At 48.2% G+C, this 23,342-nt stretch overlaps 1 protein-coding gene across 1 annotated transcript in view; it reads left to right on the top strand.

The window, feature by feature from the left end:
• AQR (aquarius intron-binding spliceosomal factor) overlaps positions 1–23,342 on the top strand; it is an 877,350-nt gene that overhangs the window by 689,832 nt on the left and 164,176 nt on the right. The gene's annotated exons all lie outside the window — the stretch shown is intronic.

A 23,342-nucleotide genomic window follows, 5' to 3' on the forward strand; every position in this document is an offset into this window, starting at 1 on the left:
GCCGATCCATGGCCTCAAGCACCGTTATGCGCAGATTTGGGTGGTTGCGGAAGTCGGGGTTTACTCCGGATGTGCAGGCTCGTCTTCTCAACATGCCCTTTGATGCTGCACATTTGTTTGGCAGCAAGACTGACAAGAGCCTTGAGAGGTTGCAGACCTCAAAAGCTTCGGCAAAATCTTTAAGCGGTGCAGTGCGTCAACCTCTGTCTTTTCATCCTAGGGAACAGCAGTGGTGGGGAGGTTCCTTTCGTTACTACTCCTCCTTTGGTAGAACAAGAGGGGCCGCCAGTCAAAGGGGCCAGCGACAAGTACCTGTGGTGGTCGTTGAAATCGTGGTGCCAAAGCCGCTCGGGCAGCTGCTGTTGCTGCTTCCAAACAGTCCTGAGGCCATGTCCCATGGTTCGCCGGTTGGGGGCAGACTGTCTCAGCATCTCGAAGAATGGCGTGCCATTACTTCAGATGCCTGAGTTCTGGATACCATTACCCACGCTACTGCGCTCCCTTCCTTCAGCGGCCTCACAACAATCCACCGTGGAAACACTCTTTGAAGCTTCCGGATCCGCTCCTTGCGCAGGAAATCTTGAGCCTGCTGGAGAAAGGCGCTATAGAACTGGTGCCTGTAGCAGAGAGGAACAAGGAATGGTATTCCTCTTATTTTTTTATCCCAAAGAAAGACACGGGATTGAGACCCATCATGGACTTGCGTTGGTTGAACAAACTTCTCAGGAAGGACAAGTTCAAGATGGTCACTCTCAAGTCCTCCATGCCCTTCAACTTCAGGATTAGTTGGTGTCTCTGGACCTCAAGGATGCTTACTTTCATGTGACAATTCATCCCACACACAGAAAGTACCTGAGGTTTGCGGCTGGCGAATAACACTTTCAGTTTCGGGTCCTGCCGTTCGGATTGGCCTCCGCCCGAGGGTCTTCACCAAGCTAATTGTGGTGGTGGCAGCATACCTCAGGCGAGGGGGGATTCACGTCTACCCCTACCTGATCCGGGCGCGCTCTCCTGAGCTGGCGTTGGATCATCTTGGTGTCACCTGCCGCACCCTCCACAGGCTGGACTTCTCCCTGAATTTCAAGAAGTCGCATCTGACACATTCCCAACAGCTCCAGTGCATCGGGGCTGTTTTAGACACATCCTTGGGGAAGTGTTCGCCTCCCAAGGTAAGGGCTCATCAAATTGTGCAGATGGTGAACAAGTTTCAACTTGCCCAGAGTCTCCCGGCTTTCAAATTCTTAAGGTTGCTCGGCCTCATGGCCTCCTGCATTTTTCTGGTGCCAGAGGCCCGGCTGCGGATGAGATCCCTGCAGTGGGCTCTCAAGATGCAGTGATCACAGTTCTCCGGCAAGATGTCGGATCCCGTTCGGATTCCACTCTCGGTCTCCCAGGATCTTCTGTGGTGGGCCAACGAATGGAACCTGATGAAGGAACAGTTTTGGCAACCGTGGGCAGAGGTGACGGTAGTGACGGATGCTTCCCTCACAGGATGGGGCGCTCAGGCCAAAGACTTGACCGCCAGCGTTCGTTGGTCTCCTTCGGAGTCCAAACTCCACATCAATCTGTTAGAGTTGCGGGCCGTCAGGCTAGCCCTGAAGGCTTTTCTGCCCTCTGTACGGGGGAAGAGTGTCCTGATCATGACAGACAACACAGTGGCCATGCATTACCTCATCAAAAAGGGGGATGTAGGGTCACTTCCGTTGTGCAGAGAGGCAATGCAGCTCTGGGCCATCCAGCAGGAAATTTCGATCTCGGCAGTTCATCTGGCTGGGGACAAAAATGCGGCGGCGGACACTCTGAGCAGGCAGAGCACGGTCTCCCACGAGTGGGAGTTGGCTCAGGAAGTCCTTCAGGAGATCTTTGCCTTTTGGGGAACCCCGCACGTGGATCTCTTCACCACCAGTGTCAACCGGAAGTGTGAGAGAATCTGTTGAAGGGAATTTCCTCCAAGAGGAGCCTTGGGAGACGCGTTTGTGGTGGATTGGTAATTTCCCCCTGCTGCACGTGTTTCCTCCAGTCCCCGTCATTCCTCAAGTGTTGCAGAGGTTATGGAGGTTCGGTTCCCACGTGATCCTCATTGCTCCAGATTGGGCCAGGTGAGCGTGGTAACCGGACCTTCTAGAAATGTCCATCTGTCCTCCACGCCATCTTCCCTACCGGGAGGATCTGCTCTCGCACAAGAGGGGGTCAGGTTCTCCATCCAGAAGTCAAGACTCTCAACCTTCACGCTTAGTATCTGAAAGGTTGAGGTACAACGATTGGGACCTCCCGAATGACGTGATGGAGGTGTTGCTTTCGGCCAGGCGGCCTGCATCAAAATCCCTGTACCGTTGGCGTAAGGTCTGCGACTGGTACAGAGATCACAATGTGGGTCCTTTTCAGTGCTCCATTCCTATGGTTTTGTCTTTCTTTCTTTGGCCCACAGGGGCCTTCAAGTGGGTACCATTAAAGGTTACCTGGTGGCGCTGTCTATCTTTAAGCGCTCCTCTGAAGAATGTTCTTCTTTTACGATTCCTTTGATTTCTCTGTTTCTTGAATAACCGACTAATGTATTCCCGCCGTCCCCTTTCCAGGTGCCTGTTGGGGATTTTAATTTGGCTCACCACTGGGCCAATCAGAGTAGAGTGCGACTTGGGTTGCTAAGGCAACGCAGTCCAAGGTGCCAATTCCCCCCTCTACCCTTCCTGTGGAACCCAGACAGAGTGGCACCATTTGGAGGGCTTCTGTGGAGAAGCCCGCCAAAATAATGGAACAAAGGGCTCGACCTTGGTCAGAGTTACAGAGACGGACATAAACGGTATTTTAGAATCGAGTTCTGGCAAAAAGACCCAACCGGTGATTTAATGTTAAATAAATAAACCAGGGGTATCTTTAACATTGCACCAAAAAGTGGTGCATTTAAAATCAATGGGAAAATCCCATAGAGAATATTCCAGTGGAATATTTCTCGTGGTAACCACTGCCACCAGCCAGAAACTCGACGAGGGGGGACGGGACAGTGCCCCCTCGAAAACAGACCCAGGGGCAATCGAATTACCCCTTACCAGTACTTCCACAATATGATGGTTTGTACTGTTTCTGTTCACAATTTTGGACTAGTAAAGCCAATGGTGACTTTACATGCCCTGGGAGACAGTAGTCAGCCCCAGGGTATGGAGTCTATGTTTGGGGGTCACTGTGACACCCCTGTGGTACTGCACTGAGGGTGCTGTGCACCACACATACAGAAAAACAGATGATACCCTATGGTGTAGAAAGAGGTTACCCCATAGCCAATGAACACATACTAAGTCACAAAGCACCTCAAATCATGTCTAAGAGTGGGAGGAAAAGAGTCTCACTCTTAGCAGGAGAAAAAAACAAACCCCAAAAAATCCAGCAAAGCTGCTGGGGGACTCACTAGGTTTGGGAAATTAGCCTTATAAGAGAATTCTCCCTAACAATTTGATTCTCCACTAAAGGGGTAGTTTGTGCTGCCGAAACTTTATATAATATTTTTTGCTCAATCGCACCCTCAATTGCCTCAATTTCAAGTATTGGGGGTGCTATTACTGTTTGCTTTCCCCTCCCCTTACCAGCTTTGCCGCACTGGTTTCTTTATTTTCTTTATATTCATCACCTCTTTTGTGATTAACTCATTCCTTCTAGGCATGGTGAGAGATTTGGAAAAAAATGTAGCAATCAAATTTGATGACTTGGGCTGTTTTTTATTCTTAGATATTCTTGTTTTTTTCTTTTGCCTACATTTAGTGGGTAAGGGGAGTTCGGGTAGGTCTATCCTCCCTACTTCTGAGGCTTGCGCCACTAAAATTACATTTGGAGTATTTGATTTCACATTGAGATTTTGTTTCGTCGATTCGTCCATAGTACCAGAAACATTCTCCCCCCACCCCCCCCCCCCAAGACCAACTTATCGCTGACCCGCTGGGTCTGGTCCACATTAACCACCCAGTGATTTTACTTTTCCCCATATAAAATCCAATGAGACCCTATGCATTTGTGAAAATCGGTTTGAATTCTCATGTAAACCCAATAAGGAGCTCAACACCTGATTCAAATCGAGTAAAATGGGAGCTGGTTGAACATTCACTGACTGGTCCAATTTCTCAATCATCGTGGTTAACCTACGATGCTGCACTGGCGCCAGGGCAGAGACATAGGAAGTCGGTCTGAGCCCGCGCTTCTGAAAATATAGGCGGTGTGTTCAAGTAAAAATCATCATTATCTTCGACCCAAAACCCACATCCAAAGCTTCCTTTTGAGCCCCTGAAACCTTTTGCATACTAGTGATGGTTGTTCCGTTGGAACAGCACAAGTTTGGTTTGAAACAATAGCCATACCTGATGTTGATGGGAGTTGATGATCAGGATTATTAATTATATTCAGTTTCTGTATGGTAATAAGAAACAATGCTATTGTCTTCGAAACGTCTTTATGCCCCCACCCTGCCCTCAAATCTGGCTCCCGGTTTGTCGTTTTTCATTGTTGGGAACAGCCTGTTCTGGACCACAGAGGGAAGCCTGGTTTTGTTTTGGGGACGGTAAGGATGATTACATTGGCAGTTGCATAGTCTTAACATATCCGTTTCTGGCGTCCTTATCAACTCCCCTGCAAACAGCAGGGCTGCCGATGTATCCAACTCCATGGGCAATGTCGAAGGGCTGCCTTTGTGCCACTCCTCAGGTCATATTTACTATCAACCGTCTGGTTTCCCATAACAATAATAAAAACTTCTCACCACTGGTTGACTCTGGAGAAACAAACAACACCAGAAATTATAATTCCTGATCCTCCACATGGTCCAAGTTCAAAGAACTCTGCAGAACTGCAAAATTACTCCTGTGGCTTAACACACGACTTCGCAAGATTAAGATCTTGTCTCAGGCTCTGTCTATTTAATTGGTTAAAAGGGAGAAATCAAGAGAGCAGAATAATTTCTACTGTCTGTCACGGTAGCTGGCAATATAAGCCAAATCGGAGGATACTGTTCACTACGCAGCAACAGATCAAAGGGACAAACCCCACAGTCTCTGCTGGCAGCAGTGGTCAAGTGGTCAAATATACAATCACAGTAGCGCTCAGAGGTCTGCGCACCAATAAGATAAGGTAAGTGGGTAATCAGCACTATGTTATGACCAAATGTGAGGTCGACAGCTAGCCAAGCTGGAATCGGGGCCAGAGCCAGGACACCCCTGGGTGGCTGGGGTTATTGAACCCTGTGAGAAACCAGAAGGTGTCTCACGCACTAGTCCCCGGGGATCTGTTATCGAGGTGGCCAAGACACAGCCATCGCTTTTAGATCCATTTCCTGGGGGTGGACCAGTGCGGGAGGATCACCTGGGTGAGGGCTCTTTACGGAGTGGGAGTGGGACACCGGATGGTGAGACACAGTCTCCCCTTCCCTGTAACACCTTTACCCAATCCTACCAAGTAGGATATTAAGAAACTCTACCCCGGCCTTTTACAACACGAACACTTTCACACGGACAGCCCGCTATGAGAGTAAACAGACTCGAGCAGTGTAGCTGATGTGTCCCAATACAATGGTCAGGTGAGGTCATGCAATTACTGACCATCACACACACCTGACTTCCATTTAGCTTCCCCAAACGGATAAAAGGCAGAGCATGAGAGCAGACTCTGAGGCATGCAAAGCACACGAGGAAACAACAGTTTCAAGATGGCAGCTGAACGAGAGAAGAAAGATGGCAAAACAGAAGTGGATCGCAAGGAGGGAAGTTCCCTTGATCATTTCAACAAGGAACTGTTACTTTCCAGAAACCTTGTATAGAAAGCGTAAGACCAGGAAACCAGGCTGAAGAATCATGCATTGTGTGCCTTAGATACCCGAGGCCCTCCCGCATCAATAATCAAGGCGGGGAGAAGTGCCAGCCGCAATGGTACCATCCTTGGCTCCAAGAACCAAGCAGCGTCAGTGAATCAACACAGCCTGTGAGTTGGGAAGACTGATACAAGACCGGTCTGTGTTGAAGCCAAGGTTGCAAGCAGCAACATTGTATGGCGAGCGCTGGAACGAACATTGTTAAAACGCGTGTAAAAAGAGACGCAAGTAAAGTTGAACTGCTGATGAGTGATTGAACTTTAAAAGCAAGATACAATACCTATGACAGAGTGGTCCGGCACCGCGTGGGTGCTCTGTAAGGTATCCAGATGAGAAGTGACAAAAGCGATAGTGAGTAAAAGGTTATATCAAGAAGAGAACGAGTAATTGTGAATTGAAGTGGTCCTGTGACGGGTCGAGCTAAATCCCACGCAAAGTCGAAAGTCTTCAATTTTTTTTTTTAAACTTTAGTTTTTATTAGCATTTTTAGAAATAACGAACACATTCAAGAATCCAAGAGAAACCAATACCCCACCCCAACCCCCTGCCCTCCCCCTTACCCTGTGTCCAAAAACCTATATTTGCCTTGGGAGAATGTCAATGGTCAGTCCATCGTCTATACCGTGGAGGTGATGCGAGTTGTGGCCTTTCATTTGACGGTCAGATGCCGCTTTTCCCTGGGTCATGGGCTCCCTGGCACGTAGTCTCACCTTTCGGGGTCCGTCTTGGCTCGTTCAGGCCGGAGGCCTGGCGTCAATGTCAATGAACATCCCAGCCCCAAGACTGCTGAACACCATACCAGTTTGTGAGGAATGTGCTGCTTTCTTTGTTCACCATTGCAGTTAGTTTGTCCATCAAGAACATGTTTTTCACTTTTAGCTGCCAGTCCTCTTTGGAGGGGGGCTCAGGGCTTTTCCACTTCTGGGCAAGGGCCACTCTGCCCGCCCTCAGCATGGTTTCCCACATCCTAGGGTATCGATATAGCTCTGTTTGCTCTGGGGGGAGACCCAACAACATTGTTAAGGGATTCAGTGGCAAACGCTCTTCTATTACCTCTGCCATCCAATCCCGCACTGAGCCCCAGTAGTCCTGAATTTTCAGGCAGAGCCACCACGTGTCCTCTGGTGCCCGGCTGTCCACAACCTCTCCGACACCTAGGCGAGACCCCCGTGAACCTCCTCGACAACTTCGCGGGGTCCCTGTGCCACCCCTGTAGCACCTTAAAGTTGTGCTCCATGTCCGAGGTGAACAAATTTCCATGAAATGCTATTTTGAAGATTCTGGCCCATGCGTCCTCGGAGATCTCCTCACCTGCGAGGTTGTTCCAGAATGTACGAAAGTTTCTTCAGCCTTGAAGGTCAAAGGTGTTTAAGATCTTGTACATGTTGGACACCGCCCCTTTCCTTGAGGTCGCCAGATCGAGGAGTTTTTCGAAGGGGGTCAGCTGTCTCCTCAAGTTCGGGCCCCATGACGGGTTGCAGAGGATGCCTTTCAGGCGGAGGTATTCGAAGATGGACAGCGAGTCTCTTCCGCGAGCCTCCCTGAGGTCCTCATTTGTTAGGAATTCCCCTTCTCTGAACAGCTGCCCCGCCCATTCCATTCCCTTGTCCGACCATTCCTGAGGGTGCCGGAACCCCCTGCTTCCCAATCTAAGGGGGTGGCCCCAGAGAGAGGTCATCGGAGACGGCGAGGTGGTGAGGTGAGCGGTCCGGGGGCCCTCTCTCCAGATGTCCCAGAGGACTCCCAGGGTCGGGTGGGATCTTAAGTGTTGAGGGATCGACCCGCGAGGGGCCCACAAGAGGTCTCGTACCTTCAGGGGATGGGCGTCCATGTCTTCCAGGTATGTCCAATACGTTCCCATTCCCTCTTTCATATGCTCCAGAAGGACGCGTAGTTGGGCGGCACAAAAGTAGAGGTAAAAATCCGGGAGCCCAAATCGCCCCTCCTCCCTAGGCAGAGACAGAGTGGTCCTCCTTATTCTCTGGGTTTTCCCCTGCCACACAGTCTTGGACCCCTTTTTTGGTAGCTCTCTAAAAGTCTGAGCGGAGATGTTGGTTGGGAGAGCCGTGAAAAGTTAGAAGCCGTGGTAAAATATTCATTTTTACTGAAGTCATTCGGCCATACCACGATAGGGTCATCTTGTCCCATCTCCTCAAATCTGACTTGATCTCTGCCATCATGGGGTCATAGTTTGCGGTGCTCAATTTCGATATGTCTCTGGTGAGGAGAACACCCAGATACCGTACAGCGGCCTTCTCTACTTTGATCTCATGAAACCAGTCTAGAGGGTCGAGCCCCGGGTCTGTTGTCCTCATAGGGAGCAGGACAGATTTAGCGCCATTTATCTTCAAGCCTGAGAAGCGACCAAACGTGGCTACCAACGCCAGGAAGGGGGGAAGTGATGCACCAGGTATGCCAGGATGTCATCTGCAAACAGGGAGTTTGAACTCAACGTCCCCCCTTCTGATCCCCTTGATGTCCGGATGAGCTCTAATTGCTATTGCCAAAGCCTCTATCATGAGGACGTATATCAGGGGGGAGAGAGGGCAGCCCTGCCTTGTCCCTCGGGAGAGGGGGAATGGTTCGGACAGGCTCCCATTCACCTGTACCCTTGCCGTGGGTGCCCTGTAGAGGGCGTATACCCAGCTCATAATGTGGGGACCGAAGCCCATCCTCTGGAGGAGGAGCCCCATGTATAGCCACTCGACCCTGTCAAAGGCCTTCGCCGAGTCCAGGGAGAGGACACTCGCGTTTAGCCCCGACCTCTGGGCAAAGTGGAGGAGGTCTATTGTCTTGCGAATATTATCCGACCCTTGCCTTCCCGTAATAAAGCCCACTTGGTCACCATGGATTAGCTTTGGCATAATTCCCTCCATCCGCCTCCCCACCACCTTGGCCAGAATCTTAACGTCAATATTTAACAGAGATGTGGGGCAGTACGAGGAGCATTCCGCGGGGTCCCTCCCCTCCTTGGGCAGGACTGCTATTATGGCCCCCATCGTGGACTCGGGCAGGATGCCGTCTACGAGTACAGCATTGAAGACTCTTGTCAAGAACGGGGCCAGGGTGGAGCGGAATCTTTTATAGAAATAGACAGTGAAGCCGTCATCCCCAGGGGAGATTCCCACCTTCATCCCGCCTATCACCTTACCAATCTCCTCCTCTGTCACTGGGCCCTCTAACCCCTCTGCCATCTCCCGCGAGAGGGATGGGATTTGTATGGAGTTTAGGAAATCCTCTATCTGGGAGTCGTCCCCCTCGTACTCCGAGGAGTAGAGGGTTCTGTAGTATTGGCGAAAGGCCTCTCCTATGTGGGAGGAGTTGTGGCCGAGATGTCCCTGGGTATCCCTCACCTCTTTCACCCTTCTACTTCTCTGGACTTCCCTTAGCTTCCAAACTAGGATTTTATCAGCTTTGTCCCCTTTCTCGTAGTATTTTTGTTTCACCATTAAGAGGCTCCTCTCGGTTTTGTGTAGGAGCAGATCTTTCAGTTGGAGCCTGTAGTCCTCCAGTGCAGCCACCTGGTCCTGCTGTACAGCTTGGTCCGGGGAGCCCCCCGGCTGGAGACAGGCTATTTTACCCCGCAGGGCTTTCTCCTGAGCTTCCATCCCCTTCTTCTTCATGGAGCCTATTTTTATGAGGACTCCCCGTAGGGTTGCCTTAAAGGCGTCCCAAAGTGTGTGCATGGCCACCTCCCCGTTGTTGTTAAACTCAAAAAACTCTGTTATAGAGTCGAGGATTTCCTGGGCCAGTACCTCGTCTCTTAACAGGGCATCACTGCATCTCCAGCGCCCCCTACGTTCTTCACCCCAACCCAACGCTAATGTGATTCGGACTATGTCGTGGTCCGACCAGGGGACTGGGTCTATCCGGTAGCCCGCTACATATGGGGTGAGGACCTCGTCTACCAAGATGTGGTCTATTCTCGAGAACGAGTTATGGATAGTTGAGTGGTAGAAGAAGGGGGGGTCCCCACCCTGGGAGATGGGATCGTATCCGACAGTCCCAGGTCTCTGTTGACCCTTTGCAAGTGTTGCGCCATGACCTCATCTGTGTGTCTGAGGTGCTGGGGGCCAACCCGTCTTCTATCAATAGCCGGGTCTAGGACCATGTTGAAGTCTCCCCCCACCACCAGTGGTCCCTGAACGAACAGTCTCAATTTGTCCCCTATCTCCTCCCAGATTTGGGCCTGGCCTTCGTTAGGACAATACACTACTGCTAGTGTCAAGGGGGATCCCTGCAAGGAACTCCGCACCATCAAGTACCGACCCTCGGGGTCTCTCTGGATGGCCTCCTTTTCAAAGACTGTATCCCTTGCCACCAATATGGCCACCCCTCTTTTTTTGGTCTTGTGGGAGGCATGAAAGACTTCTTCAATTCTGCCCCCTCGCATTCTGGGCTCTTTTCCTTTTGCCCAGTGTGTCTCCTGCAGAAAGAGCAGGTCAAGATTCACCCTCCTGAACTCCCTATGGACCAGAGATCTCTTTGTGGGGGTGTTCAGCCCCCGCACGTTGAGGGTGCCCACACCCAGGGCCGGCCGGACATCAACCATGATCTGTGTTTTCCTCTCTATTAGCCACTGCCATTGCATCATTGCTCCCTTCTTGCTCCCCTTGTTTCATCTTTTGGACACTTTCGGGGCCTTCCCCCAACTGCCCCCTAGACTCTTTCCCCAACAAACAAACCCCGATTGATTCGTACTCCCCCTCCCCCCACCCTGGCGTCCAGCCAGATAGTTCCGCCATTTCTGGCATTTTAGCCAGACCACCAGCCCGCCTTTTACAGCCAGGCAATCTTTTCACAAGCACCTATTTTCTTGAGCCCCCCCCTCCCTTCGTCCCCCCGGTCGGCCACACCTTACTTGCATTGCCCGGGGATTCAGACTGCAGTTTCTCGTTTCCAGACCACCAGGTGGTCATGCCCCATTTCACGTCCCCATGGTCCCACCTCCGGTGCCGAACTCGGCCGGGATACCCTGCGCTCATCCCGCGGAGTCATTTCAGTTCTCCCTCCTTTGCCGGGGAGGGAGTGTTCATTTTCCTGAATTTCCTTGAGCCGGATTTCTTCCTCCTTCCACTCGACGGGACCTGGCCTTTCGCTCTACCCAGGTCGGGTCCCGTTGGCCCCCTCCGAGGGGCCGGGTCCGTCACGTAGTCCTGGATGGCCCCTTTGATATCCTCTTCGGTGGTCAACGTCGTCCGCTGGCCCAGGTATTCAAAGGTTAGAGAGAAGGGGAAGCCCCATCTGTATCGTACCCCCTTCTCTTTTAACATGTGTGTGAGGGGGCGGCACATCCTGCGCTTGGCTAACGTAAATGCGGAGAGGTCCTGGAAGATGGAGACCTGGGAGTTATTATATGTGACTTCCTGAGCTTTTCTGGCGGCCTCCAGCACCTGAGTCTTGTCGGCGTAGTAGTGGAACCGCACCAGAATCGATCGAGGTCCACCCGCCCGTCCTCCCGCCCTGTGCACCCGGTCAAATATGAGTTTGGTGGTCATCTCCTCTTCGAAGAGGAGGGCTATAATGCCTCGCACCACACGGGTGAACTCTCGCTCCGTCTCCCCCTCTGCCTCAGGAACCCCAAAGAATCTGAGGTTGTTTCTCCGTTCCCTGTTTTCAAAGTCGTCCATTTGTCTCGACCTCTCCTCCTCCCGTCTTTCAAGGGCGGATAACCTCATGTCCATCTCCACCTCCAGAGTCGCTGAGGATGACTGGCTAGATTCCACCTGAAGGAGCCTATCCTCCACTTTGTCTATTCTTTGGCCCATTTTATAGAACTTTTGGGCAAAGTCCGAGCGCATGTCTCTTATCTCCTGTAAAATGGAGGCAAAGCCCCTTTCCATTGCCTCCGCCGAGGGCGCCGAGGCTTCAGACTGGGCCATTGCACTGTAGTGGGGCGGGCTGAGAGCGCGGGGCCTGGATTCTTGGTATCGGTATTTTTGTAGCTTCCTCTGCCAGCCCATCCGTTTGCCCGGCTTACCGTTAAGTGTGCCTCGCTCCTGCGGGGGCTACAGAGTCACCTGGCAGGTCCACTGATAACTCGCTCTCCCCTCCCCGGACCTCCCGGGTGCTCGAGCAAATGCTGTCGGGCAGGCACACGCCCCGCCAGCCTCAGGCGGGGGCTTCACACCCAGAGCGGGTGTCTTTGGGGTTCCTCTGCGCACTCCAGGGGGGGGCACACCTCGTTCCCTCCGGGGGGGGGGGGCGATGCCCTGTTCCGCCTGTGGTGATGGTGGTCGTCTGGGCTGGGGAAAGGCGGGAGGGACCCCTCCTCCGCGGGTCCTCAGCGGTTCACTCCGCTCGATCGGGGGCCGCAAGAGAGGGTCGTCGCCGCGCCTGCAGGTGTTGAGCTCGGTCAGCGGCAGGAGACAGCTTCGCTGTTCTTCTGGCCTCTCGCGTGGGGCTCCAGTCATGGCGCGGAGGTAGGCCTCTGGATTAGGCGGCCTACGGCTCCTCCCCCGCCCAACTCTCCGGAGGCGATTTTGCCACCAAGGCCGCAGCTCTGGATCTCAGCCTTCCGGGGGGCTACCAAAGCTGCTGTTTTTCTCGGTGGGGGCCCCTGGGGTTAACTGCCCGTGTCGGCTCCTTAGTTCTCATCAGGGGAGTCTCGGGGGGGCTCAATCCCCAGTTCGACCTGGCCGTTGGCGGAGCGCGAGTTTCAGGCTGCCATTGCCTGTGCGCCCCCTGGTGGCCTCAAAGTCTTCAATTTTGATGAAGTAGAGAAAGTTTGGTAAAGTAGATGCATTTGGTCTGAGCCCCGCGGAAGGGGACCCGGGCTGAACAGTAAATCACCCGAGAAGTTGTACTTGTGAAATCCTAAGAAGAAAGGAACTTTAATGTTAGCCGTGTTGCATGAAATAAGAGACTTTGAATGACAAAGAGACTTTGGCACAGAAGGCCCTGATGTTAAAGGCATGGTCTAGTAAAAAATGTTATTGTCCCTACGGGTCGGCCATGTTTTTTTAAGCCTAAGTGGCTCGATTTTAGAAAACTTTCCTATGGACCTTACCCGAGTTTTCGTCCATTAAACGCACACGAAAACAAGCACCAGGGAGCCGCCATTTTCTGATAATCCTATCTTTTCCTCCATCGCCCTGGCTGACCTGCTTTTGCGGCACTAAATCAATTCCCCCGCCCCTGAGCCTGACATTATCAAAACATTCATATTCCCTGCCTCTCTCCGTGACGTTACTGTGCTGCGTAGGCAAACGCGCCCAGTCGTCTTCTGCGCGACTCCACACAGAACCCGGAAACCAACACAGATCAACTCACAACACAGCGCGCCACAATTCGGAATATGAAACTGTACTTTAAAATGAAACAGCAACACGGTACATTTGGTAAAGTACATTTATTTGACATTAAATGTTTAGAGAATATTCAGCAATTGCCATATGAACTCCGAAAGCCATTTATTTTCTTTTATCTGTATCCGCAATAACTGTTCCGTTTCATCTTGAGTCACGCGCTGTTCCTTTATGGTACGCAGGGTGTTCATTTTCGTAAAAAGAATCACTTTGGAAGCACGGTGAACCGCAAGGCTGTTCCATCAAGTAGTCACTAGTCCAGCCTAAAGGTTGATATGTTGCTTCTAGCCACTAGTACAGCGTAAGGGCATGTGGGCCCTTGGCGATCGTCCCATAATATGGTGATTGTGCTCCAGTTGTTGACACGAAGCTGCAGGTGTCTGCTGAAGAATCCATCCGCCGGTGTCTCAAACAGATGGCAGTGGCAGAATGGGATCAAATACCTGTTATGAAAACAAAAAAATTATAATTAGTCTCACTAGCCGAACTTCATTAATATTATTCATTTGATTTATTACGGCCGATCAGAAACTATTTGCTTGCAAGGATAGTTCAATGGAGTATGTTCGTCTCTAAAATCAATGCAAAAAGTAACGAGATAAATCGAGGCCAACACACAATGATAAACGACAGTTAGTCTACATGCGTGAGGAATGATATGATATGGCATTTGTAACGCGCCTATACTCATGTGTTTCTAGGCGTGACGAGGCAGGTGGGGAACAAGGGCAGACAGACAACGATCCTACTAGGCCAGGTGTCTTTCTGATCGCGCATGGGGAAGGGCTGTACATGGTTAGTTGAATACAAATTAAATAATAGGGCCAGCTGGTGGCAAGTGCAAGGTAAATGCCGGGAGAAGGGGCTGAAGGATACAGAGATAGTCCCGTAGTGAAGGTAGGCAGTGCAGGGAAAAGTGGCTGGGCCAAGGACCGAGATCGGTGAGACCAGTGGACCTGCATGCCCATGTGCCCACTACGAACACGTTTTACTTGCTTTTCCTAGCTCTTCATTCATTCATTTATTCATGCATCCATTCATTAAATCTTCATTCCGGTATAAAAGCGTGTAAAGATTTACTTACATTATATTTGAAATTTCCATTGTGTCTCTTCGTAATGCAGTCTGTAAAACGGACCGTGCTCTTGACAACAATTTTTCGTATACTGGACTAAAATGAAACTCGGTCTAGTTTCTGAATTTTCTGCCTTATCGTCTCTTACGTTATTGCGCACTCCCTTCAAATCTAGTTCTTTCGGCATGGTCCCTGTCTCAAGGTCAAAAAACAATTAGCCCTTATACTTCCAGTGCGACTTGTGGGCCTCATCTGGGCACTGTCCTTCGCATTCTTTATTTGCAACATCACGTAGTATAGGCATCTTAGAATCCGTCTATGTAGTGCGCCTCAATGTGCAAATGCGAACTGGCTTCTCTCCCAAATACCACGGCCCGCTTGGCTGGCGCGTTCTAAGTGCCCCAATTTTGTCCCCGTTGTCTGCTTGCTTTGCAGCCCAAATTGAGACATTTAATTTTTTGCGGAAGGTCAGGGAAAGTATAAAGTACCCCAGGAGTTGAGTTAAAAGTGAGATTCATTGTTTGTTTGTTTGTTTTATTATTTGCAATACGCAAGCCTCCCCTCCGTTAACAGTGCGCAGCATTTACATTTACATGAGATGAGACATGAGAAAAATATATACATACACATATGTGAGGTGAATAGAGAGAATTCAAAGATGACACCCAGCTTGTTCGCCACCCATGATGGTGAAGGTAGGCGTTAGGTTTACAGGTACACTGTACAATAACATTTATTTACAAAAAGACAATCGTATTGCAATTATTTAAACCGGGATTTGTACTTCACAATCAGCTGTGCTTCGGGTGGGCATGGCACAGTTGCAATGTTCGGTGGCAATGGATCACTGCTCTGCACAGAAACGTCCAAAATTCCATATCTGTGCTTCTCTAACACAGCAACAATAAGGCCTTTCACAAAGTCGAACTGCATTTCATCATAGACTGGTTTGATCACCCATTGCTTACTTCGTTTTGAAAACACCTTAGTGTAGCGAGGCATCCTTACTTTACCCCTAGTCCTAGATTGTTCACGTTCGACATTGCTGTTATGGGCCAAGACCGCTAGTAGAGTGCGATGTTTCATGCCCCGAAAGTTAAATGCAAGCACTTTGGCCTGTACTTTAGGCACATATTGTGGAACACTTCCAAATCTACTGTGTGACAGAATTCTGTCAGTCCTCTCAAATCTCTTGATAGAGTTTTGTCGAAAAAAATCTTCTCAATGGCTTTGTGTGTCGGTGAAGATGGAATCAACCACTTCTTCTTCCGTGCCTCCTCTGGGGACAAAGGCCCATGTTCACATTGGTGGAAATGTTCATTTGCTGTCCAGCGGTGAACGTTGGTACAGTGGTGCATCAGTGACCGCCATTTTTCAAGTAGTATTTCCACTGACCCCTCACAAGTTTTTGAGCTCCACCAAAGATGGTTGGTGATAGAATGTGACCACTGCAAAATACTTTCAAAACCTTTTTTTTCCCTGCAGCCGAGATTTTCTTATTGATTGATTTAGCAAGATGCCATACGTCAAATTGATGTTTAATATGTGGGAACTGCTCTCTCATTGTCTTGGCAATTGAAACGTGTCTATCCGTGGCTATGAGGTCGATGTGCATTCCCCTTGATTGTAGATATTCCACTGATTTTATAAATCCTAGTTTCTCCATGGCCACTGACGATGTACATTGTGTTACCTGCACGACCACCGAACTCACAATTTTCTTACTATCCATGTCCTGAAAGTGGTAGGTGCAGTACTTGGCAGAAAATCCAGGGCTGTCGCACTGTCCATCGCCGGCTAGCCTGAATCGTTTGCCTTCGAATGTACTTGCTAGAGACAATTGTTCAATTTTCCAAGCATCACTAATGGCCGGAAACAGATAATCACGTTGGTATATGTAGTACAGCGCTTTAGAAATGAAATGGAGTCCCACAAACTGAAAGAAAGCCTCTAACTTTCTAAAACTGGAGCCACTAAAAAGTGATGCAGCTGCACACAGTAGTTTGCCTGCTGGCAGTTTCCCCAGCATCGGTTGTGCAGACCATGAGAACCTATGATTTAATCTACAGGCGGCATTTATTTTGACGTTACTGCCTTTTATTTGACGAGTCACATTAATCAATGGCTTCCCACATACTTTCCCTCTAATGGAATGCACACATTTCAGCATACTTATAATTTCCATCAAACAACTTTCGAATACAATGTATTTGCTCTCTTTCATTAGACTGTCATCCTGCGTCAACGTTGTTTCGGCCTGTGACGTTGTGGAGATTTCAACACATTGGAAAGTAATATCAAGTTCTGATGCGTCTATGGATGCTGCGGCTGGTTCATTCTCTGTCATTTCGACATCTATTGCTTCAACATTGATGGGAGAACACAACAATGTCGACAGGTTTTTTGGTGGCAAATTTTTGGCGGGTGTAGATTGTGTAAATTGATCTGCAACTACTTCAGTGCTATCTTCAATACATTCAATAACATCTTCTTGTGGTGGTGCGGTCGCACTGTAGCTATGGTCCAATGCAACTTTGCTGTAGTCTCCAAACACAGTTAATTCATGTTCTGGCCATTGGACATGAGCATCTCGAGCCTGAACACGCCTCACCTCAATTAATAGTTCCTCCATAGTGTACACGGTCTGGCAAGCCACATCTCTCATTCGCTTCACTGTCTGTGTGTGTATAGTTCTGACACCCACGGGTAACTGGAGGAGAGATTGGAAAAGGGATGTTCAGTTTAAACACAAGATGGAGTGTAGTAGAATTGACTGGAAAATAACATAAAATAGTCCCCAGCACAAACATTTTTTTAAAGTTATGAACTGTTTGTAACTAACCTTTTTTTGTTTTTTTTTCTTTGCAACTTTTTTGACTCGACCTTCAACATCTGCACGCTGTAGCTCCGATTCGTTTCCGCATGTCCTCCTTTCCTCTTGCGCTGCAACGACTATATTTTCTGTATCCGCATAGACAGCACGGAATGAGGCTCCATCGTCTCCCTGAAACATAGTACTTTCATTACTATGTATCAAAATATTGTTAGCATAAAACACACGTGAGGACGAACACACAGGTACATCTCAATAGCCAAACACGATTTAAACATTGTGTGCAACAATCAAACGACAAGTATTCGACCAGTGATGATCTATTTCGATGGAACTGTCAGTAGCCATACCTCTGGCTCTGCATGGACTGCCATGAATGGTTGTATTGGAGAGGAGGCATCCGCATCTCCCTGAAACACAGTACTTGCATTAGTATGGTTTTCAATATTGGAAACATAACACACACTAGGGGTCGAACGCACAGGTACATATAAAGAGATAACCACAAATGATGCATTGTCCAAAAGAATCAAGGAAAATCTAAATATGATCACATTTCATCGACTTTTTTCAACGATTCCTTTACATCTGCATCATCTAAATGAGATGTTGTGATTGTAGTGGAAGCTTCGTCGTCTCCCTGAACACAGCACTTGCGTTAATAGGGAAGAAAGTATAGCAAATGGAATCACGTTATATGATCACGCATGATGGAGCTGTCATTATCCATACCTTGTGCTGCTGAAGAATATCTATGGATGTTGCAAATGTAGTGCGCACTTCCGAAAGCTGTTGCGCCGATTTGTATACGCATGGTCCCGCTTCCACTTCCCCTGGAATTACATGAATGTCAGGCTCTGCATTAAGTGCAGGGGTTGACGCTCCAACTGCCTGAAACATAGTACTTGCATTAGTGAGGATTACAATAGTGAAAACATAACACACACCTGGGGTCGACAGCACAGGTACATATCAACGGCTAACCACGAATGAAACATTGTGTAGAACAATCAAACGACAAGAATTCCAGCTCTGATGATGACACTCGATGAAGCTGTCAGTATCCATACCTCCTGCTGTTGAAGAACATCTAGAAATTTTGTAGATGTGGCGGACGCTTCAGCATCTCCCTGAAAGACAGTACTTGCATTAGTATGGATAACACTAATTATAACTGAAAACAAACACAAGTGGACGATAACTAAGTTGTATATCAATTGGAAAGCACTAACCAAACATTCGGTAAAATAATTACACGATAGAATAAAACTATTACTTGACATGCATAAAACAAGTCTGTAGCGGATTAGCCTAGTAAGATTACCTGATACGCGCTAGAAGTGGTTGATAACTGCGACCACGTCAAGGATGTAGCATGTTCTTGCTTCAGATTCAAGGGATAGTCAAGAAGTTGTAAAGTTAAATTAATGATTGATAATGAAATGCCAATATTAAAAATAGCCATGGAAGGCGACAGAATACTTGTAAAATGCTCAATACAGCACAGTTCCCTGTTCCCATATATATACATTGCGTTTGTGGGTTATGAAATCGAAAAAGAATATATTGGTAAATGTCATTATTAAAAAACTATACACTCATATCAATATCGAAATTATTACAAGGGATAGAACACCTACAATATCAATTAATCAGTTCGGATACCTACACACTACCGCAATGCCTAAAGCTAAATCCGGACATTTCACTCACCGGTGGCGGAATGTGGACGAATAGAGTGGGAATAGCGTTTTCGAGCAATTTCCGTGTCGTTCGCCGTTTATTCTTCTTTGTTACCCAAGATGTTGTTTACATGTCCAAGGAAAAGTGCCGGCTGCAGATGCGGTATCGATCACCTCTCTTGTCCTGTAAGACTTGTTGGACTCTACTTTCCAGCTCATCCAGTGGATATCCGCAATGTCTGACCCATTCTCTTATTCGATCAACAGTTTTCGGGAATACATGCATTGTAGTGCCTTCAGATTTAGCATGGGTCTTCGAAGGGCAACCGCTAATCGAACAGGCAGGCATTGTTGATAAATCTGAAAAGTAAATATCAACATTATTATACAATCTTCAAGAATAAAGATTTGATACAAAAGTAAATTAATCATACAATGATCAATGCAAGGTTTGTTTTGGTCACAGGAACTATACCAATTCATTATGTGCGGCTTAGTATTTGCATAAGTTGCAGAAATGTATAAATGATGTGACTAAAAACTGAACATGTGACTCATCCCTTGGATGTTCTGTATTGCGAGAAGGAAACATGCTTACATTATAGACTGGACCCCCGAAGGGTGCAATTCGATGACAATAGACACAGATGAAAATAAATAGATCTATTGATAGCATAGCAATGGAAACTCAAGTCAATAGCAATGAGACCAATGAACCTAGCACTATGGTGTACTCAACTCGCAAATAGATAGAAATTTAAAAATCTGCAAAATATGACTAGGATACATGGCCTTACCTTGACCAACAAACATTTGGATTCAGCAAGCAGAGCAGTATGTTGCAGGAGAATAGGTGGGTGGCCACAGGTAGCACACTGATGGGTTTGCTCTAAGCGGTCACAGAAGTTCACGGATAGCACGACGACGAGCAGATTAGCGTAGATCTCAGTGGTTGCCAGGTAACACATTCAGGAGTTGACTTGCAAAGCACAAAGATGTTCTCATGAGACATATCAAGTGGTTTATAAAGTATTAGAAACAGGGGTGTGTTTGTGAATGAATGACGTATGTATGTCGTGGTTTTAGGGGGGCGGCCTGCTTCAAGGGGAGGCCTGGCTGGAGACACGGGGTATGAGGAGGCCATCTGACCGATGGCCCCTTGGCGTGGGACACCTTTTGAAGTGTACATGTAGTTTGGCACCTTGGCCTTTCGCGCCCCTGACAGCCCCCCATGCCAGCGCTCATCCCCGGGTGCCAACCGCCTTTGATAGAGGGGGGTGGGATGGATGGGCCTGGGGCGTGCAGATAAGGCCTAGGAAGACTGCTGAATGGAGACACACTTATGTGGATTGCAGGGGGGCGGCCTGCTTCAAGGGGAGGCCTGGCTGGAGACACAGGGTCTGAGGAGGCCATGTGACCGATGGCCCCTTGGCGTGGGATACCTTTTGAAGTGTACATGTAGTTTGGCACCTTGGCCTTTCGCGCCCCTGACAGCCCCCCATGCCAGCGCGCATCCACCGGCGCGAACCGCCTTTATATCAATATATAGTATATCGTCTTTAAATCAATGATAGTATATCGTTGCTTATCAATAACAAATGCCACATACCGAAGATTCTTGTGAGCACAGACCCACACTTCAACCGGTGTATTATAGTGGTCAAGACCCAAGGCCTGTATAATCCAATGGTAATTGTTAGTATAGACATATGTGTGACTTTTATAGAGACATAACCCACTGAAAGACTTTGAACAAGTGTTATTTAGTGCATGCATTATCGAGAATATGTTATGTTAGCTTAGATAGATAGTGACCACCCTGCTTCACTGCGACCAGACCTTCACCCATTCGGAGCACAGATGTCTGACGTCCATCCTTGAATGGAGACACACTTGATTCATTTAAAAAATCGAAACAACCGTTGTTAAAATATATGTGGTGTTTTATTTTGTATCTTATTTTGATGACACAAAAATACAAGACTTTAAACATTGTACAGTTCAGGTTGCAGCACAGCGAGAGAAAATCCCCTGTACTGACCGCTGTCACTCGGGAACGTTTCTCTAATGGCACGAACAGCACAGGCGGGTATCACTCTTCGAACGCGGTGCCCAAGCCTCCCGTGGAGCCACCATGTAAAGGAACGATAGGCCACCAGCCTGTACCACCTGTGAAAAGGAATGAAACAAACTGTTTTTAAATGACCAAGATAGGTTTAATAAACGTTTGTTGTCAATGACAATTCTTGTAACTAATGGCATTCTGCACGGACAAATGCTATCTAGACAATGCACACTATTGAACGACTTACATGCGTTACAATGATATGTAGATGTAATTTTGGATATAGTAGAACATGAAATAGGAGTGGCATGACAAGCAGAGTATACTTACTCGTTACTCGGATTACGAGGACGAACAGTTGCGCGAAGTTCGTGCATAAGCGCCATGATTATTCTCAACACGGCCCGTGTGAGGCAGGCTGCCCTGAAGTCTGGCAGCTCGGTGATGCATTGCAGTCGTGGGTCGCCTTCCGAAATGTAGGCCAGGCATCCCGAGTTTTCTCGGCAGCAGCAGTTCTCCTCCTCGGTCGGCATTAGCTCGCACCGATTGCATGTGCACCAGGTGGAGACGCCGTCCATTCGGCTAGGCCCAGGCTCTTCATCTGTTGATTCGTCCTGCCAACTGCCGTCCGAATCCCCATCGTTTTCGCGTGCTTCCCTTTCCAGTAGTTCCTCCTCGGTATACTCGGGCTCGTACATGTAGGGCATTATTGTAGCCATTGTGTGTTAAACAAACTAAAATAATTTATAGCGGTGCTACTGGTATCTGTTCACACGGGCTACAAGCGGAGAAGGTAGCTGACCAGAGCACTGAAACGAGTCACAGAATACTCAAAGTAACACAGAGAGAGGAATGGAATCGAAAATCTGCTGCTGTGTGTTGTGAAACGGTCTGTTTATACTTATTGGGGAAAGAGGCGTCCTGCCATTTCCATGGCGACACGTCATTAGCTGAAGCGCAGCGAATGTTGACACGAGACGTGCTTTGGTGTTGGGAAATGGGCGGTACGAGTCTGCTGATGACAGGCTCAGGGGAATTGATTTAGTGCCGCAAAAGCAGGTCAGCCAGGGCGATGGGGGAAAAGATAGGATTATCAGAAAATGGCGACTCCCTGGTGCTTGTTTTCACGTGCGTTTAATGGACGAAAACTCGGGTAAGGTCCATAGGAAAGTTTTCTAAAATCGAGCCACTTAGGCTTAAAAAAACATGGCCGACCTGTAGCGACAATAACATTTTTTACTAGACCATGCCTTTAAGGTTTCTAACTGCATCCTCTTGCTAGAGAAGCCAGAGTGTGCTAAGCTCGAATGTGCCGCCTTGTCCCATGCTGAAAACGTGGGGAAGGGAAGCCAATGGCTTGAATGTCCTGACATATCATTTTTTGAACACTTTTCTTTTGCATAACATTGTTCTTACAATATTTGCATTTAGAAGTAAGGATTGGCAATAGGTTTATTAGTATAGGCCCTTTTATTTTGACATACTCGACTAGGACTGCGTTATTATTATTTGATGGTCGTAGCTTGCTCCCATTTTTTAGATTTCAGATTAGATGGTTGTTTTCCAAACCAATTGAAGTTCAATAAACACCCTTGTGCTGTGATCACTTGTGTCTGTGTTACTGTTTGATACCATGCCTTCCTTACACCCCCCACTACCCATGAGGGCTGCCCTCGGCATTAATAAAAGAGAACACATCTCCACTACCAGACGCCAACACAATTGGCTCTCCACCGATAATAAAATCAAACTAAAGTTGGCCTCCCTAACCCACAAAGCCCTCAACAATGCTGCCCCCAGCTATTTGATGGACAAAGTAAAGAGAAAGTCATCCATTAGACAAACAAGAACTATCAATTCCAACTGTCTGATAATTCCCAGATTCAAACTCTCCACCATTGGAGGTAACAGCTTCCCAGTGAAAGCCGCCACATTCTGGAATTCTTTGCCACACAACCTGAGAGCCGATCAACCCTACCTGCACTTTAGAAGGAATCTCATCAGTCATTTGAACTCCAACCACCCCCGTACTTAATTGTACATTTTACAGCTCTGTATAGATACTGATACCTCCTGCTTGAGCCCTTTGTTCTCGCCACAAACAGCCCTATACATATCTGTATATTTCACTCCTTTGTATAGATATTATATTTTGTGTAAAGTTTTGTATATTTCTCATTCCTGTAATCCTTAATTGCATATGTCTATAATTTTATCTTAATTGTATATTTCTGTATATTTCTGTAACATTGTAAGCCTTGCATATCCTTTCTGCCTGCGCCCTGCTGCCCCTGGGTATGGTGCGCCATATAAATAAATAAACAAACAATCAAACAAACACTGAAAGCACAGAAAAAAAACGTTCTCACCCAAATGGATAGGGGCAGGCAGCAGCTGACTGGAGGTCTTACCAAGAGTGCTGGCCTAAGAAGGGCTCTTCACCCAGAGCCTCAGTGACTAGCAGCCTCCTCAGGGATTCACCACTTCACCTCCTCACCTCGAGCACTGTCACTGCACTCCCAACAACCTGTCTCT

This window comes from Ambystoma mexicanum, chromosome 14 (genome assembly GCF_040938575.1).
Source record: "Ambystoma mexicanum isolate Mex_15411 chromosome 14, UKY_AmexF1_1, whole genome shotgun sequence".
Taxonomy (NCBI): domain Eukaryota; kingdom Metazoa; phylum Chordata; class Amphibia; order Caudata; family Ambystomatidae; genus Ambystoma; species Ambystoma mexicanum.